Raw genomic sequence first — 20660 nt, 5'->3', positions numbered from 1 at the left:
AAAATTTGTAACAGCTCATGTGACTCAATATTTAAAAAACTAACAACCCAAACCAAAAAAATAGGCCAAAAACCTACATAGAAATTTCTCTAAAGACACAGATGGCCAAGAGGCCTATGAAAAAATGCTCAACACTGAATATTAGAGAAATGTAATCAAAACTTCAAGGAGATGTTACCTCACACCAGTCAAATGGCCATTATCAAAAAATCTACAAACAATAAATGCTAGAGAAGGTGTAGAGAAAAGGGAATATTCCTACACTGTTAGTGGGAATGTAAACTGGTATAGCCACTGTGGAGACCAGTATTGGAGGTTACTTATAAATTAAAAATAGGGCTATCATATGATTCAGCAATCCCATTCCTGGGCATATATCCAGAGAAAAATATGGTTTGAAAGGATATATGCACCCAATGTTCATTGCAACAGTATTTACAATAGCCAGGACATGAAAGCAACCTAAATGTCCATCAAACAGTAACAGAGAAAGAGGATGTCATACATATATACAGTGGAATAATTACTCAGCCATTAAAAAGAATTAAATAATGCCATCTGCAGCAATGTGAATGGACCTGGGGATTATCAGACTAAGTGAAGTAAGTCAGACAGAGAAAGACAAATAACATATGATATCACTTCCATGCAAAATCAAATGAACTTATTTACAAAACAGAACTAAACTCAGAGAATAAACATGGTTACCAAGGGGGAATGGTAGGGGAAGGGACAGATTGGAAACTGAGGATTGACAAGTACACATTGTTATATTTAAAATAGTTAGTCAAACAAGGATCTGCTGTATAGCACAGGAAACTCATATCAATACTCTGTAACAACCTGGGTGGGAGAGAAGAACATGAAAAAGAATAGATAGATGTGTATGTATAACTGAATCACTTTGCTGTACACCTGAAATTAACACAACATTTTGTTAATCAACTATACTCCATTATAAAATAATAATTTTTATAAAAAGGAAAGAAAATTAGCTATTTGCCTTGTATGTACCAAGCAGAAAAGTAGCAAAAAAAGGAGGAAAAATGGAGAATATTTTGGTGGGTTGGGGAAAGTTTTACACAGAGGTTGTTTTAGAAGCTGATTTTTTATAGTTCTGCCCTTTGAACAAACAGATCAAACAATACCCTTTTTAACAGGATGGGACAAACATTACATATTTGATTGTATCATGGTGTACCTTAGTCTTCTCTTTTCTGTATATCTTTAATTGATGACATGGTTCCTGGACATGTCATCATTTAAAAAGTCCACCTCAACTTCACTAAACCAACCTTTGGCCCCATTCATTATTTATAGCCTAGCATGAGCTTCCCAGATAGTTCTGAGGATAAAGAATCTGCCTGCAATTCTGGAGACACAGGAGACATGGGTTAGATCAATCCCTGGGTTGGGAAGATCCCCTGGAGGAGGAATAGCAACCTGCTCCAGTGTTTGTGCCTAGAAAATCCCATGGACAGAGGAACATGCCAGGATAGGGTCCAAAGGGTCACAGAGTCAGACAGGACTGAGCAGCTAAGGAAGCAAGCAAGCAAGCAATGTAGGTCACTGTTGTGGGCCATTGAGCACACAGGCAGCTTCCATTCTAATGAGAAGGATAATTTAAAAAATAAACATTAAAATGATAGTGACGTTAGTGTGGAAGAAATGATATAGATGAAGGGATGCAATGGTCTCTTAAAATGGGAGTGGGCAAACCATGGCCTGCCATCTGATTCTGTAAAGAGAATTTGCTTGGAACAACAGCCACAATCATTCATTCACACAATGTCTTTGGCTAATTTCCTGCTCTAATGACAGATTTTGGTATCTGTGACAAAGACCATATGATTACAAAGGCTAAAAATTTACTATCTGGATCTTTACAGAAACAGTTCATTTCTCCCATCTTAGAGGAACAGATACTAGATCTGAGGCCCAAGTGAAAAGAACAAAAATATTAGTTGTCTATGGCCAATAAGAAATTACCTTAAGACTCTGTGACTTAAAACAATGGATATTTATTATCTCATAACTTGTGTGGGTAAGGAACTGAGGTGTGGCTCTACTGGGTCCACTGACTTGGGGCTTCTGCCAAGGATGCAATCAAGGAGCCAGCGTGGGCTGCAGTCATCTCCAGGCTCAGCTGGAGGGGATCTACCTCCAGGTTCCCTCACAGGCTGTTCGCAAGCCTTCAGTCTTCACTGCATTGGTTGGAGACATCAGTTCCTTGCCAAGTAGGCTTCTCACAACATAATAGCTGGTTTCCCTTAGAACAAGGGATTAGAGGGCATCAATGAGAAGTACAGAGAGCCCCAGAGCAAGGCCACCATCTAAATTCTACTCTCAAAAGTGACTTCTCACTAATGTTCCCACGTTCTATTCACTAAAAGTGAGTCTGAAGGTTCAGTGTATGCACAAGGGGAGAGGATGACACAGGATATAGATGTCGGAGATAGCGATTTTGGGGAGTCATGTTACAAGCTGCCCACCACAAGAAGTCTTAGGAAGAGCATTGTAAGCTAAGATTACAGATATTGTAAAGCCCCAAGTTAAAAATGAGCTTGGTTGAAATGGCAGAAGTAAGTCTCTCAGGACCAACAAGCTTACATGACTGGATCATGTGGAAGGAAAATCAGATATCAGGGAAATAAGATCTGAGAGGTCAGATCTAGATTACAGAGATTTTATAGATATGCAAAAGTCATTAGATTTTATTTCAAGTATAATTGAAGTCGACTGGAAAACTTTAAGTTGGGGAGATGACATATTTAGATTTAAGATTTTAAAAGATTTGTTCAAGAGACTGTAAAATAAACTTCACTAGCTAAGACCATATAGCTAATTTCAGTTGTCATGGGAATCTCTGGTAACATGGATACTGAGCATGTTGACTCCTGGAAGAGCCTTTGAATTTACTGACAATAGTGGATTGAGGATACGTAAGTAGCTAGAAGATAGCTGGATAAATACAGATGTGACAATTCAAGTATATCAAATTAACCGAATTCTAGTAGGAATAACTAGTTTTTGAAAAGTTGTATCTTAGTGATTATTTGAAATATATTTTACTAAAATTCCAGATGGCTATTATGGCAGACACTGTCCATTACCATAAATATACAATGATATGTAGTCATCCTCTTTCTGATAAAATGTTTCTTAACAAAATCATATCCTTTTTTGACTAAACATTCATTTGCCCTGTCCAGGCTTAGCACAAATCTAAAAGCAGTGGGAATACACAGTCAGCTTAATGTTCATTCAGATATGTCACTCATGTCTATGACTTGAATATTAATATGTGATTATTCCAAGTCCATCGTCTCTACCTTTTTCACCACAGGCTCTTATACCCTGTTTTTAACTATTTTGCATCCCTTGGTGGATTAAACTGTCAATTTTCCACTGTCATATTCCCCTTCCTGTCCTCAGCTTCCTTAAATTTTCCTTACATAAATTCCTCACCCCTTATTATGTTCACTCCCCACCTTTCTTGCATTTCTCTTCAACCTCTTGCAAACTCAGCTGGGTGAATCCAACATTCAATCTTTTCACTGTCTACACTAGAAGAGATGGATATGGCTGCATAAAAAATACACAATCTTGATAATTTATCTCTTTATCATGACCACAAATCTCATTGTAGCCCTAGAGCCCAACCACTTTTAATTGTCCTATTTCTTTCTCCCACTCTCTGGAATTAAGTTTACCCATTCCCTTCTCTCCTCAAACAGGCAAAATGCCCTTTCTGATCATCACTTTCTGCAGATTGCCTTGCATTTCTGTTTTAGTGAATAAATAGGTACAAATAAAAGAGAGCATCCATAATCTCCCACTCCTAAATGCGATCATAATGCACAAATCATCTCTGTTCTTAAGGTCAGTTCTTCCACTGTGCACTGGACCCCATACCCTCTCCTACTCATGATCTTTGCTTTTGCAGTTACTGTACCACTCTTTTACATCAGCAATGCCATTCACTTACTGGATCATTCCCATCAACAGCCTCCCTTGGCTTAGCATCCTCCTCCAGTATTTCTCTTCTTTAGTGCAAAACTCTCAGAAGAGTCACCTGTACTCTGTTTTATCCACCATCGTCCTCCTACTGTCTTTCAACCTATGCTAACCCTCTACTAAAAATGCTCTTGTCAAGTGAGACCCATGAACTCTACATTTTCAAATCCAATAAGAACTTCTCAGTCCTTATCTCTTGCAGTCCCTCAGAAGCACTTTTATCTGTTGATCAATCCTTCCTTCTGAGTCTCTGTGTTCTCATAATTTTCCACCTATTTGACTGCTGGTTCTCTTATTAACCTCATTTTCTGAATATCCTGATTTTTATATGTTCCAATGATACAGGGTTCAGTGGTCAAATTTCTCTATCTCTACATGTCCTAGCTGAATTTATTCACCTCAGTGGCTTTATATGCCAAATATATGTTTATATTTCTAAAAATCTGTATCTTGTTCCTATTTTATTATAAATTAAAGAATTCAACAATATCCTATTCTTCTGTGGTATTTTCACTGGACTGCTTAGTAGACATCTAAAATGCAATACATTCAAACTGAAATCTTAATTTATCCCCTCAAACTTAACCTTGCAATGCTCACTATCCCAGTGAATGGAACCTCATTTAACTGTTATAGTTAAAATATTCCAGTCCTCCTTGACTTCACATCTTTCTTTTCCATGAATCTGTCAGCAAATACTGACAGCTCTACCTTTAAAAGCTTTCTCACATTCAGTAATTTCTTAACAACTCCACCATTACAACCCTTGTCTGAATTACCAACCCCACTTATGTGGACTACTGCAAACTAATAGCCCTGCATACATTCTGTCACCCCTACGACAGAGTTTCAGGCTAAAGCTCAGACTTTGAAAGTTTATTGGAAGGACTTATATCCTGGATGAGCTAGTTACCTCTTATATGCCTTGGGCAAATTACTTAATGACTCTGTACCTGTGTTTTCCTACCAGTAAAACTAGGAAGATAATAGGATTGTTGTTGGGACTTAACAACATAATGTATGTAAAGCAATTTGAACTGTGTGGCAAGCAATAAGAAATACACAATTGGTGAACTTCCTGATGTTCAAGCTGGTTTTAGAAAAGGCAGAGGAACCAGAGATCAAATTGCCAACATCCGCTGGATCATCGAAAAAGCAAGAGAGTTCCAGAAAAACATCTATTTCTGCTTTATTGACTATGCCAAAGCCTTTGACTGTGTGGATCACAATAAACTGTGGAAAATTCTGAAAGAGATGGGAATACCAGACCACCTGATCTGCCTCTTGAGAAATTTGTATGCAGGTCAGGAAGCAACAGTTAGAACTGGACATGGAACAACAGACTGGTTCCAAATAGGAAAAGGAGTACGTCAAGGCTGTATATTGTCACCCTGTTTATTTAACTTATATGCAGAGTACATCATGAGAAACACTGGACTGGAAGAAACGCAAGCTGGAATCAAGATTGCCGGGAGAAATATCAATAACCTCAGATATGCAGATGACACCACCTTTATGGCAGAAAGCGAAGAGGAACTAAAAAGCCTCTTGATGAAGGTGAAAGAGGAGAGTGAAAAAGTTGGCTTAAAGCTCAACATTCAGAAAACGAAGATCATGGCATCCGGTCCCGTCACTTCATGGGAAATAGATGGGGAAGCAGTGGAAACAGTGTCAGACTTTATTTTTCTGGTCTCCAAGGTCACTGCAGATGGTGACTGCAGCCATGAAATTTAAAGACGCTTGCTCCTTGGAAGGAAAGTTATGACCAACCTAGACAGTATATTCAAAAGCAGAGACATTACTTTGCCAACAAAGGTTCGTCTAGTCAAGGCTATGGTTTTTCCTGTGGTCATGTATGGATGTGAGAGTTGGACTGTGAAGAAGGCTGAGCGCCGAAGAATTGATGCTTTTGAACTGTGGTGTTGGAGAAGACTCTTGAGAGTCCCTCGGACTGCAAGAAGATCCAACCAGTCCATTCTGAAGGAGATCAGCCCTGGGATTTCTTTGGAAGGAATGATGCTAAAGCTGAAACTCCAGTACTTTGGCCACCTCATGCGAAGAGTTGACTCATTGGAAAAGACTCTGATGCTGGGAGGGATTGGGGGCAGGAGGAGAAGGGGACGACAGAGGATGAGATGGCTGGATGGCGTCACTGACTCGATGGACGTGAGTCTGAATGAACTCCGGGAGTTGGTGATGGACAGGGATGCCTGGCGTGCTGCGATTCATGGGGTCACAAAGAGTCGGACACGACTGAGCGACTGATCTAATCTGATCTGATTATTATCTATTTTTAGTAAAATACTTTCTACATAGCTATAAGAAAGATTCCTTAAAAACAAATTAAATCATGCCAATCCCTTGTTCAAAATACACAAATGACTTCTCCTTAATGTGGAAAGTAAAAGTGAAGTCGCTTAGTTGTGTTTGACTCTTCACAACCCCATGGACTATAGCCTACCAGGCTCCTCAGTCCATGGGATTTTCCAGGCAAGAGTACTGGAGTGGGTTGCAATTTCCTTCTCCAGGGGATCTTTCTGACCCAGGGATCGAACCTGGGTCTCCCGCACTGTAGGCAGATACTTTACCGTCTGAGCCACCAGGAAAGCCCATGAAATCCACAGTTCCTCCAGGCCTACATGAGTGTTCTGTCTGCCTACCTCTCCCAAATATTAGCTGCTTCCAACCTTCCCCTCACCTATTTCCTATGCTCAAGCTTCTTGCCTTTACTTGAACATAACAAATATTCATCTCCCATGGGATCTAAAATATTCAACAAATATTCAAATGACTTCTTATCCCCCTTTCTTCAGCACCTTCTCTGTAGAGTCCTCCCTAGGTAGGTCCTCCCTAGACAGATAGGTAGCCACCCTATCGCCAATGTCAATTCCCCTTCCCCACAAGTTCATGTTCCCCTCCCTAGCTTGTTTTCCTTGTAAGGACTTACTACTATCTAACAAATTATATGTTTTAGTATTTACCTCATTGATTGGCTATCTCCCCTTCTAGAATGTGAATTCCAGGAACTCAGAATTATTTATTTGCTTTGGTCTCTGCTATTTCTCCAGTACCTAAAATAGTGCTTGGACCTTAGGTGCTTAAAAATATTGTTTGAATGACTTAATATATGTGTGTGTGCATACACACACACAGACACACACACATATATATATATAGATATTATTAAAATGGACAGAACAAATAACAGTTCCTGAATACTATAAAGGAGATACTACAAAATATAAAAAGGTTAGAAGATACAGTTAATCATAAATCTTCTTAAACTGAGAGATTGCATGAGAAGCTAAGAAACTTAGAGAAACTATCTTAAACTAAATGTATGAGTGATAAGACTTTCTCAAAGAGAGAATGAAAAAAACAGTGCAGAGGAAATTCTTAAGAAAAAAATTAAGAAAGCAAAAAATATATGTTTCCAGTTTTAAAGGGTCCACAAAAGGCTTGGGGGGAAAAAAAAACAGTGGGAAAAGATCATAGCAAAGCCCATCAGTTTGAAATGATACAGTACATAAAATAAGAAGAGCATTCTAAAAGCTTCCAGATGGTAAAATTCCAGATCACAAACAAGGGATTAGAAATCAGAGACATCCCAGTAGCAGCAAGAAACAGCAATAAAGACAGATATGAAAGAAAATAATTTTCAGTGTAGGATGATTCTAAATCCAATGATACTATTGATACGATACAAGCATGAGAGTAGAATAAATACATATTATGATATGCAAGTTTTCATAAAAAAGATCCCCAGCTAAATCTGTTTCTTAGGATGCTACTGGAGGTATGTGCCAATAGAATGAGATTAAGTCAAGTGAGGATAAAACACAAGATCCTAAAATCAAGAGAGCCAACATAGGGGAAACACACAGGTAAGTAATACTCTGGGTAAAGATAAGGGAAATCTCAGAATCACAGCTAGAAAGTGAGAAAACAGATGACTCAGGAAGAGATCCTCAAAAACCCAAATTCATGGAATGCTTGATGAGCTTGAAATTACTGAGACAAGGATTATATTTATGGTGTAAAGTCTGGGAATCAATCAGTGATTGTGTGTGTGTGTGTGTGTGTGTGTGTGTGTATATACTCAGTCACTAAGTCGTGTCTGATTCTTTGAAACCCTATCCTCTATAGCTTGCCAAGCTCCACTGTCCATGGGATTTCCCAGGCAAGGATACTGGAGTGGATTGCCATTACTTCCTCAAGGGGATCTTCCCAATCCAAGGACCAATCCTTCATCTCCTGCATTGGCAGGTGGATTCCTTACCACAGAGCCACCTGGAAAGCCTAATTAGTGATTAGCACATAGAAAATTAAGCAAATGAATGTATCAGATATCTAATGGTCCCAGGTAACTCAAATGGTAACGAATCTGTCTGCAATGAGGGAGACCTGGGTTCAATCCCTGGATTGGGAAGATCCCCTGGAGAAGGGCATGGCAAGCCACTCCAGTATTCTTGCCTGGAGAATTCCATGGATAGAGCAGCCTGGAGGGCTCCAGTCCATGGTGTCCAAAGAATCGGACACAATTAAGTCACAATGACTACTACTAACATCAGGGAAAGTAAAACCTTTGTGCAAAAACATAATGTAAGCATCAGTAGAGAACAACATTACCGCTTCATAATAACATAAAAACTATTTATTCAATCAAAATTCATGTTGTAACTATATTAGGTTGATGTTTGAGAGGAGACTGTGTGTGAACTAGTCAGTAGGTGTGTTAAAGGTAGGTGTGCCTATGAGTGTGTAGGTATGAGTCTACATGTATGCTGCTGCTGCTAAGTCACTTCAGTCGTGTCCGACTCTGTGTGACCCCATAGACAGCAGCCCACCAGGCTCCCCCGTCCCTGGGATTCTCCAGGCAAGAACACTGGAGTGGGTTGCCATTTCCTTCTCCAATGCATGAAAGTGAAAAGTGAAAGTGAAGTCGCTCAGTCATGTCCAACCCTCAGCGACCCCATGGACTGCAGCCTATCAGGCTACTCCATCCATGGGATTTTCCAGGCAGGAGTACTGGAGTGGGATGCCATTGCCTTCTCTGGTCTACATGTATATGTGTAAGTATATAGGTGAATGGTGTGAAAGAAAACCAAAGTATTATCTTCCAACATAGAAAGTCAAGATGAAGTATCAAGAAACAGTATGACATGTTATTTAGAAAGACAGAGTTAAATACCAAACAAGTAATCAGCTAAGTATCTAAAAGTTGAAAATGGCTAATGTTAAGGACTAGGTAAATCTCCTGTTTATTTAAGCGCAGAATGGACACTTAGTTACTGCAGATGGTGACTGCAGCCATAAAATTAAAAGATGCCTGCTTCTTGGAAGAAAAGCTATAACAAACCTAGACAGCATGTTAAAAAGCAGAGACACTACTTTGCCGATAAAAGTCCATATAGTCAAAGTTATGTTTTTTCCTAGTTTTTCACATCATGTATGGATGTGAGAGTTGGACCACAAAGAAAGCTGATGCTTTTGAACTGTGGTGTTGGAGAAGACTACTGAGAGTCCCTTGGACTGCAAGGAGATCAAACCAGTCCATCCTAAAGGAAATCAATCCTGAATATTCATTGGAAGGACTGACACTGAAGCTGAAGCTCCAAAACCTTGGCCACCTGATGCAAAGAGCCCACTCATTAGAAAAGACCCTGATGCTGGGAAAGAAGATTGAGGGTAGGAGGAGAAAGGGAAGACAGAGGATGAGATGGTTGGATGGCATCACCGATTCAATGGACATGAGTTTGGGCAAGCTCTGGGAGGATGGTGAAGAACATGGAAGCCTGATGTGCTGCAGTCCATGGACTTGCAAAGAGTCGAACATGACTGAGTGACTGAAAAAGAGTGGACAGGAAATAGCTCTGTTTTAAATACATCTTGTTGAATTATTTGACTTTTTAAAATTATTTGGATGTGTCACTTGGAAAATAATATTTTAAAAGATGTATGAACTGTGTGATATAATTTCTCACTAAAACACATTACAATAACTTTCTAAACCATTTTCCAATATCCAAGCATATTATCTTTAACATACACAAACATTCATTTAAGCATTATTCAAAATGCTGTCATGAACATAACTTAGTCTCTTGACTCTTCCAAATAATATCTCAGTTACGTGGAGTGTGGACTAGATAAGAAAGCACTCTCACTTATAACATCTCATTTTACCCTTTGTATTAACTTAATAAAATAAGCCAAGCAATTATCACCACTTTATATAGAAAGAAACTGATGTTCAGAAAGACTAGAGACAAGGCCAGGCTCATAATCTATCCACTGATGCTTTGCCTAATGTTCATTTAGCAGTAATGTACACATTAAGTCCAGTTCTTTTTTTTTTCATTACAGTATATGATATACATGAAGAACCACTGAGTCCAACGATAGAGTTTCACTGGTTTGGGGATGCCAAGTGTATGAGCTATCTAATATTCCATTTGGACTACACACTGGGGGTAATCTGACTTCAGGCTTAGATAATAATATGCATATGTGTGTATTCATGTATGCATGTACATGTATGTATTTGTGTATTTACTTATTTTGTATTTAGACTTTCTAAAAAAAAGAAGCAGTAGCTGAAGATATGATAACTCTGATAATGTTTTCTATGATTTCCTTTAGGTGTTCTTTTACAAAAAATTCATACAATTATAATTCACACTGCATAAGATGTTTTAGAATTAACACGCAAAAGCAGATGTCCTTTTCATTATAGGGGACTTGAATGCAAAAGTAGGAAGTAAAAATGGCAAAAAATATCACAATGTTTTTTGTAAGGTAATTATCCTCCAATTTAAACAAATAAATATTTTTTAACAAGAGAGATACCTGGCGTAATAGGCAAGTTTGGCTGTGGAGGAAAAAATGAAGCATGACAAAGGCTGACAAGTTTTGTCAAGAAAACACACTGCTTATAGGAAACACCCTCTTCCAACGAGACAAGAACGACTCTACACATGGACATCACTAGATGGTCAATACCAAAATCAGATTGATTATATGCTTGGCAGCCGAAGGTGGAGAAGCTCTACATAGTCAGCAAAAAGACTTGGAGCTGACTGTGGCTCAGATCATGAACTCCTTATGCAAAATTCAGACTTAAATTGAAGAAAGTAGGGGAAACAATAGGCCATTCAGGTATGACCTAAATCAAACCCCTTATGATTATTCAGTGGAAGTGAGAAATAGTTTCAAGAGGTTAGATCTGGTAGACAGACTGTGTGAAGAACTATGGACAGAGGTTCATACCACTGTATAGGAGGAGGTGACCAAAATAATCTCAAAAAAAAAAAAAAAAAAAAATGTAAGAATTCAAAGTGGTTGCCTGCAAAGACTTTACAAATAGCTGTGGAAAGAAGATAAACAAAAGGCAAAGAAAGAATGTACCAACTGAATGTAGAATTCTAAAGAATAGCAAAGAGAGATAAGAAAGCCTTCTTCAGTGAACAGTGCAAAGAAACAGAGGAAAGCAATAGAATGGGAAAGACTAGAGATCGCTTCAAGAAAACGGGAGATACCAAAGGAATGTTCCATTGCAAAGATGTGCAAAATAATGGACAGAAATGCCAAGGACCTACCAAAAGCAGAACAGATTAATAAGAGGTGCAAGAATACACAGAAGATACAGATAATCATGATGGTGTGGTCACTCACCTAGATCTAGACATTCTGAAGTGTGAAAACAAGTGGGCCTTAAGAAGCATTGCTATGAACAAAGCTAGTGGAGGTGATGGAATTCCAACTGAGCTATTTCAAACCCTAAGAGATGATACTGTTAAAGTGCTGCACACAATATGCCAGCAAATTTGGAATACTCAGCAGTGGCCACAGGACTGGAAAAGGTCACTTTTCATTCCAATTCAAGAGAAAGGAAATGCCAAAGAATATTCCAACTATCATACAATTGTGCTCATTTCACTTGCTAGCAAAGTAATGCTCAAAATCCTTCAAGCTAGGCTCTAGCAGTATGTGAACTGAGAACTTCCAGATGTACAAGCTGGATTTAGAAAAGGCAGAGGAAACAGAGATAAAATTGCCAACATCCCATTGATCATAGAAAAAGCAAGGGAATTTCAGAAAAACATCCACTTCTGCTTCATTGACTACACTAAAGCCTTTGACTGTGTGGAAAACAACAAACTGTAGAAGATTCTTAAAGAGGCAGGAATACTAGACCACCTTACCTGTCTCCTGAGAAACCTGTATGCAGGTCAAGAAGCAACAGTTAGAACTAGACATGGAACAATGGACTGGTTCCAAATTGGAAAAGGAGTATGTCAAAGCTGTATATGTCAACCTGCTTATTTAACTTATATGCAGAGTACATCATGCAAAATGCCAGTCTGGATGAATCACAAACTGTAATCAAGATTGCCAGGAGAAATATCAACAGCCTTAGATATCACTAGCAGAAAGTGAAGAAAAACTAAAGAACCTTTGATTAGGGTAGAAGAGGAGAGTAAAAAAAAGCTGGTTTAAAACTTAGCATTACAAAAATTAAGATCTTGGCATCTGGTCCCATTATTTTATGGCAAATCAGTTCAGTTCAGTCACTTAGTCATGTCCGACTCTCTACAACCCCATGAACTGCAGCACGCCAGGCCTCCCTGTCCATTACCAACTCCCAGAGTCCACCCAAACTCATGTCCATTGAGTCAGTGATGCCATCCAACCATCTCATCCTCTGTCGTCCCCTTCTCCTCCTGTCCTCAATCTTTCCCAGCATCAGGGTCTTTTCAAATGAGTCAGCTCTTCGCATGAGGTGGCCAAAGTATTGGAGTTTCAGCTTCAACATCAGTCCTTCCAATGAACACCCAGGACGGATCTCCTTTAGGATAGACTGGTTGGATCTCCTTGCAGTCCAAGCGACTCTCAAGAGTCTTCTCCAACACCACAGTTCAAAAGCATCAACTTTTCGGTGCTCAGCTTTCTTTATAGTCCAACTCTCACATCCATACACGACCATTGGAAAACCACAGCCTTGACAAATAGATTGTTGGGGGGAATGGAAATAGTGACGGACTTTATTTTCTTGGGCTCCAAAATCACTGTGGATGGTTACTGCAGCCATGAAACTTAAAGAAACTTAAAGAACTTTCTCCTTGGAAGAAATGCTATGACAAAGCTGGACAGTGTATTAAAAAGTGGAGACATCACTTTGCCAACAAAGGTCCGTATAGTCAAAGCTGTTTTTTTCCAGTAGTCAAGTATGGATGTGAAATTTGCACCATAAAGAAGGCTGAACATTGAAGAATTGATGCTTTTGAACTGTGCTTTGAACTGTTGGAGAAGACTCTTGAGAGTCCCTTGGACAACAAGGAGATCAAACCAGTCAATTCTAAAGGAAATCAACCCTGAATATTATTGGAATAACTTATGCTGAAGCCAAATCTCCAGTACTTTGGCCACCTGATGCAAAGAGCCAGCTCATTCAAAAAGATCCTCATTCTGGGAAAGGTTGAGAGCAGGAGAAGAAGGGGGCAACAGAAGATGAGATGGTTGGACAGCATCACTGACTCAATGGACATGAGTTTGAGCAAACTCTGGGAGATAGTGAAGGACAGGGAAGCCTGGTATGCTGCAGTTCAGGGGGTGGCAAAGAGTTGGACATGACTTAGTGACTGTACAACAACTACATAAAGATCAAATATTCAATTTCAGTCTACCATAAAGTGACTTACTGGCTTTAGTATAAGAAACAGATGATTGACAAGAACTCTATCTGACCCATGTACCATAAAATCTGGGATGATCTAACCAGTTGCTTGACATATGATGAGGCAGTTTGGAGATAAATATTTTCACAATGTCTCAAAATCTTTCAGAACCAAAGATAGAATAAAACACCTTTGTGTATGGTCATAAATACAAGGCACAAGTTTGTCTTTATTTTATAGATAGTATATTACTGAAAAGGGTCAAACAGAAAAATGAAACTATTTTGGATTGTTTTGTTATTGAGTCTACAGAAATTTACTGTAGTAGCAGCATAATCATGCAATAGCTACATGTAATTTTTGTTTAAACTATTCAATAAGATTAGTGAACAAATGATGCAAAGACAACAGTTTGAAATATCTTCCAATTGTAGCTAATCTTTTTCTGGGGAAATATTAAGATTCTGGAACAAAATATTCATGACACAAGCCTATGTTTCTTATGGGACTAGTTTTAGTTCTTCAGAACTTACTAACATTAATGCTTTGGCATCCTTTCAAATGAAGAGTTATCAATACAAACCTTGAAGACAAATTAAATATCCTGCTACAGTATGGTGAGAGAAGGTTAACAAACTTCATAATGTTTAAAATTTCATTAGGAATATATCTAAGTATAGACTAACATTTTGAATTGCTTCTTTATTATGTAAGAATATCCCTAGGCTTTTCAATTAAATTCCCTTGTATTATCATGAATTATTTTTTCTTTTAATTCAGCCAACTGAAAAAGAAAGCAATTAATAATGCCTAATGTTAATAGAAACAAAAACAACCTATGGAGAACTTTCCTTCTCTATGGACATGTTTACCATTTTCTAAGCAAGAGAAAATTGTACTAACATGCTGTCACATTTCCTCTAAAACATTACTGTTAGAGCACCGGTAGTGACCAGCAATAGAGAATACAACCTCCATTTCCTTCCCCATAGAGAAAAGGCCCATAAAAAGTTTTTTACATTCTTTAAATATGTCCATTTAGAATCCAGAAACTCAAAATATTTTACCAACCAACCACTAAGTGTAGAGTATCTACTAAATCATCATTCGTACAATGGTTTCTGTGTGAACTTTCAAAATTTAACAAATTCTTCATGCTGCTCATAGTAATGGAAAAGGACAAATTAAATGGTCTTCCCTGGTGGCTCAGACGGGAAAGAATCTACCTGCAATGCAGCAGACCTGGGTTTGATCCCTGGTTTGGGACGATCCCCTGGAGAAAGGAATAGCAACCCACTCCAGCATTCTTGCCTGGAGAATTCCATAGACAGAGGAGCCAGGTGGGCTACAGTTCATGGGGTTGCAAATAGTCGGACACGACTGAGCAACTAACACTTGCGCTTTCACAAATAAAATTCCTGAATCCCAGGACAATAGATGTTCTGGGTTGTAGTAGATATACCTGAATATACATCTGAGTCCTTCCCAGTAAACAGAGAGATTGTGTGATCCTTCTTGCCACAGATTTGATCGGACCAGCAATGAGACTGAAAGCCTGGCCCTAAGATCTGGAACTGTCTGTCCTGGCTCCCAAATATAAACTGGGTCCCTGAGAGGCTTGCAGAGACTTTCTAAGAGGCAGCAATGAGGAAGCTGGCCTCACTCCTGTGCACGAAGACTGGAGGAGTATGAATGGGAGCTGCTAACACTATGGAAAGCTAACACTATGGAAAGAATTTATCAGGAAGGGAAATGGAGGTGAGAGAAAGAGCCTTCTCTGGAGCTCTTCCACAGGGCTACAAATTCAACCTGTCCTGAATTCTTATGGAGATCTTACATGCATTTAAAATAATATCCTCCTCAACTGATTCTTTTCTTAAAACCTTGAGTACACTTTCTATGAGAACCTTTACTTGGACCTGATTATTGTGAGTTATTATTGGACCTTGAATTGGACCTGATTATTGTGAGTTGGCGTTAGTCACCAACATAAAGAAGGCAGTCTGAAACACAAGGAAGAGTTGTAGTTGTCATGCACCCTAGGAAGGCAGGGTGTTAGTGTGGGGCAAGCGAGAAGGGCATTTAATCTCTGGGAGCTTAAGTTTCCTCATCCATATAGTGAGAAAAAACAACCCACTCTTTTTAAGATTACTATCAAGATTTTTTAAAGTGAATATAAATCTATCATTTTTCTAACACTGAATAAGAACAAAATAAATGATGTTTACTTTATAATTATGCAATCAAGTTGTATATCCTTCATTCGGCCTGTGAAAACTATTCATTTTTTTCAAACGTAAGAGAGTTAAAAGATGAAGTTTTCTTATCTGAAGAAATAAGCTACAATTCCCTTATGGAATTTTTTACAGGCTACATATTTATGGACATAAAACATATAAGCCATGAAAACTATTTTTTATGCTGATTTTTTTTTTAGAAAAAAATTAATTGGTGAAGAAAATGAGTCTATTCATTCCTATTTTCCTATACTGTTCAGGCTAGTGCAGACATAAGTGTATCTAGCTCATTGGTGGTATCTGGCTATCATTTAGGATCATCAAAGCTTGTTCATAAAGATCGACCCTTCTTTTCAGATGATTAAACAAGTGGACAGCGCATAAATTAACCATGATGTGCCTTGCCTTAAACACTCACACAGTACCAGATCCACCTATAATGTATACCATAATCCAAAAACTCTTTTATCACTGAAGTGTCAGAAAGTGTTTCTTATAAACACCATAACTGAATACATTCTGCACATTTCCTTAGGCAAAAATATAGCCATTTCATATTAAAGTTCCATGTGGATATACAAAATGCCTGGCCTTTGCGAAACAGACCTTTAACAGAAGAGAACAGATTAATTCTTTGTTTTTCACTTCACAATGAGAAAAACAGCTGAGGACCCTTAATTGAAACAATGAGAGGATACACATAGTCCATACAACTCTTTCAAGAAGAATAACCCTTAAATGCTTTCCAGTAGGAGGAACTTGGAGAAAATAAAGTGGATAAATAAACTGTGCTGGACAGATTTCCAAATAGTCTTTTCTAAATTGAAACCATCTACACATAAAGTCAACAGATCTCTTTTCTTAAAAAAATTCAGTGTCGTTATTAAAGAAATAGTAAACTTTCTTTGTTCATCTTACCAAGTCATATTTTAGTTATTGGACAAGGACACCATGCAAGCTCCTTGTTCTATACTAGAATTTCAAACACTGTTGTTTATACCTTAGTGATAGCTTATACTAATGATGGCTTGAAGCAAAATGAAATGCATCCTCACTCAATGCTTATCCTAATATTCTAAAATAAATGACATGTTCAACAATAACTTTCAAAGCTTTGTTCATGAATTTAGTAACCCTATGAAACACACCTTTTGTCCTCAGTAGCTCTTTTTAGTTACCAGACCTGACGAACAACAGTTCAAGTTGTCTGATGTTTACATAATAGGAACAAATGCAATCTGGAAACAAGATCAGAACCTCAAAGTCCGTAATTATTTGCATCCCCATCACCTGCCTGAGACCATCAAACCACAGGAATTTCTTTATTGATCCTAGGATTTTTGTGGAATGATTTATTTTGAATAATGCATATTTTATAAGAGAAATCTTTTTACCAGGCAAAACTAAACAAAGTTGTTTCAACACTAGCAATTATTTGTAACTTTTTAGCATGCAAAATTTATAAAAATTAAACATTTTCTCCCAGGATCAAAAATAAATGTGAAATAATTGTCATTATTTAATGCTCTGAAAATAATTTTAAAGGATAGTACAATAAATGCATTGTATTTAGTCTCTCAATCCTCTAGGTTATCATGACACTTATCACATTTTATCCAATGTTTTAAGCTAAAATAAGGCTCTGAATTTGCTCTTGTGCCACCATATGCAATTTCAAACAGCTATCGGAAACAAAAAACAATGTAGATCTAGGAATCAACTAAGCAGGATTTCTCCAGATTTTCCCTTGTTTTACTAAGAAAAAGTTTAATGATCTATTTCACTGTATGTGAGTGTAAATGCTAAGAACATTATTAGTTTATGGTTCTAAAGAAGAGTTTATCATATTCAAAATGCCCCCAAAGATATGACAATAACAAGTGTGAGAGAAATGAGAAATTCAGTATATTAAAATCATTTAATTAAAATGATAAGTTATTTAGTACTATTTTGTAATGTTTATCTTATAAAGCAGCTAAGATACAATTTTTTAAGGGACTTCTAAGGTAAGTTTTCCACCTCATTTGACATGAAACATCAGCTGTAAAGGACAACTCATTTTTGGCAAATCCATTAAAAACAGAATTATGTCTTTGGTATGTGGTATAATTTATATATTTGCAAATATACATTGATAACATATAGTGGCTTTTCATTATGAGTTCTGAGTAAATACCATTCAAATCTATGTTTGAGCAGAGGACATGAGAGATATTTAGCTAACTGAATTGGAAGAGATTAAAAGAAAACAATGTTTGAATATGCCCCCAAACTTAATCTCTATGAGGACTATGGCAAAGATATAATTAGTTATTTGGGGAAACAAAATGGAAATAAGAATCGAAGAGAAGTGGAATAATATAAATACTTTCCACTTTAAATTTATTAAATTTCTTACCAAAATTGTTGCTAAGAAAACTCTTGTCCTGATGTGTTTATGTATGTGTTCAACATTTAACCACTTAACCGTTCTATGGCTCTTAAGCAACAAAGTTTAGCAGTGCCTTTGATTTGCTTCAGTATAATGGACACCCTTATTTGGGTTTTAAATTTTGTTTGGATAAAAGTTAAGCATGTTAGGACTGGGGGCCTTTAACTTCCCAAATCCTTTAGTATGCCAAATCTGGAGTGAAAACAGAACTGAGAAAAGGCAATCTGCAGACTTTTCCTTTGGAACCTAGCTTGAAAGGGGCCTTTTCCATGGGACAGTTTTAAGAAACAAACATAAATGTCCTGTAGTATATTAATTTAAATGAAAGTCCCTTTTGAGCAAAACAAATCACTTACAAAAATAAACATTGTTTCAGTCCCCAAAATTACAGGTTGAAGTGACATGACCAGTGTCTTAAGGAAATCTGCATTATTTTGGATGGTTCCAAGAAAAGGCCATTGAGGCTATGAAACGTGACCCCTTGCTATCCATCGAAGGTCATGTTGTTCTGTCCTCAACTGTGTAAATAAACTCCATCAGCTCCTTGTGTTCATCTGTGAGTCAAGGAGAAGCAGCCCACTGTGATTGCTTACCTTCACACAGAAAGAAAGACAAAAACCAGGAGCACAAGGTCTCTCTTATCTGTCTAGTAGAAAGCAAGGTCTTCTTTGGTTTCTTTTTATCCTACCATCCTAGCTATTTTAAGTGACTTTCAGGAGAATCTATAAAAAACATGGGTCAGAAGATTTCTAAATTCAACCAAGTACTCTTCTTTTGAACATTAAATAAAACAAGGTGGAAACTGTATACAGTGAGGAATAATCTCCAAGGTTTTGAAATTAATTACCACAACCTGACTCCAGGTTTATTTCATGGGTACCACTCCCCACTCCTTCAGCCCTATTTAGTTATCAGCAGGAACAGCCAATCAGTGTGTTTACAGATATGGAAAGGAGGCTGTGAGCACCAATTATAGAAACCAACAATAAAAGATGTCTTCTTCCCTGATCAAAGAGACCAGGAGACATAGCAGAAGTCCTTTCTCAGGAATCCCCAGAATTTACAATACATGGCAGACTCCACCAGACTCTCAGCAGCTCTGCTGAATGTGACAAGCCTAATGAGATGTTACACAGACCAGACACACACAGGCAATTAGCACTTTCCACAGGTCTCTAACCTGTGACCCTTCTTTCTCTCTAGATTAACACCCAGGACTCTGATCCATCGACATTAGTAAACAATTCAAATCCAAGAATGTTACCTTAAAGGATAGAAAGAGATTCAGAAAGTTGCTAATCACACTCAAGTTTGCCAAAAACCGAAGGATTTGCTAAACTCTGTGGAATAACTATAGCATAAACTCATTATGCATCAGTATGCTACATGTTAGAAATTCCAACTCCTGCCAGATATGTTACATTAGCACATTTAAAATGGAATACTCGATTAACAATGTTTGACATCTCCACTGTGTACATTTTCAGTTCTATTATTACTCCAAACAGTTCCTGAAAAAACATTCACCGGCTAACGGTAGAACTGTGAACAATTTTGGGAAAAAAAGGGGGGGAAAAAAAATAAAAAACAGCCAAACGACTGTTTAAAAGCTATTTATATGTTCATTGAGTAGTTTTTTGGAGAATGATCCTGAATTAATTTTAGCATTATAAGACATGCTATAATTTTAAACAATTTCTCCTGTATTCAATCACATATAGAACCAAATTCACAAGACTTCTACAAACTGAGCTCTACAAAGTTCAGTTTCAAACTGAACACAATGAAAATGTTCTAATATAAGCTAGTGAGGAAATGCTTAATTTCACATACTTCACTGAGTAAACAGAAGAAGGTCTGGATTTGATTCATCTAGTACTGCTTCCAAACGTGATCTTTTTATTTCTAAATATCTCCAAAGGATGTTGTGGAGGTACCATATGTGAAGAATGGAGCCATATGATTTAAAGGAAAAACTTCACCTTTGGCGAAAGGCAAGCCAGAACTTGAATACTTACTGGTTGTGAGTGACCTTGGGCAGGCTGCTCATTCTTTTCTGGTCTTCTCTTTTCCCATCTACAAAGACAAGGAAGATAATATTTTTCAGGGATCATTTAGGATGCAAAAAGTAACAGTAAGAAACAAAAGCAGATTACCACCCCTCCCCAACTCATAAAAGTAACCGTCCCTAGTCTTGGATCTATTTCTAATATAAAAACTGTTTTGAAAATATATTCTCAAAGTTACTACAAAATGACCCATTTGGCATAAATCTGTTCGGAAACATTTCCTAATCTG

Source organism: Bos mutus, chromosome 6 (genome assembly GCF_027580195.1).
Source record: "Bos mutus isolate GX-2022 chromosome 6, NWIPB_WYAK_1.1, whole genome shotgun sequence".
NCBI classification, from domain to species: Eukaryota; Metazoa; Chordata; class Mammalia; order Artiodactyla; family Bovidae; genus Bos; species Bos mutus.
This window is presented reverse-complemented; position numbering follows the sequence as displayed.